At 38.9% G+C, this 319-nt stretch overlaps 1 protein-coding gene across 4 annotated transcripts in view; it reads right to left on the bottom strand.

Moving 5' to 3' along the window:
* Nucleotides 1-319, bottom strand: part of LOC107685753 (E3 ubiquitin-protein ligase TRIM9-like) — a 55082-nt gene that overhangs the window by 10872 nt on the left and 43891 nt on the right. The window lies entirely within an intron of this gene.

The raw sequence follows: 319 nt of genomic DNA, 5'->3' as shown, positions 1-319 counted from the left end.
AAACCTCAAATCAGGCCATAAAAAAATTATTTAAATCGTGCCTTCGGCGCTTTTTACTTCATGTACGAACCGAACGGAGCAGTTATCAGACTGAAGCGTAGTTTATAAGCGGCGCACAGAGTACACCAGCGTGCTCGAGAAGTGTGATAAGATTTGCGCGAGCCATTCCTATCGCAAAGCTGATGGTTAAATATGTGATCTATTTGAATTATTTAGAGAAACAGCCACTATAAAATGCTATGGAGAAAGTCGAACATTATCTAAAAAAGGCAAATAAACTAAAAAGACTGATGAAAAGAGGAGGAAAGTCTTGAACCAG

This window comes from Sinocyclocheilus anshuiensis, unplaced genomic scaffold, assembly GCF_001515605.1.
Source record: "Sinocyclocheilus anshuiensis isolate Anshui unplaced genomic scaffold, SAMN03320099.WGS_v1.1 scaffold617, whole genome shotgun sequence".
NCBI classification, from domain to species: domain Eukaryota; kingdom Metazoa; phylum Chordata; class Actinopteri; order Cypriniformes; family Cyprinidae; genus Sinocyclocheilus; species Sinocyclocheilus anshuiensis.
Note: the sequence above shows the minus strand (reverse complement) of the source record. Positions and strands in the feature narration are given on the sequence as shown.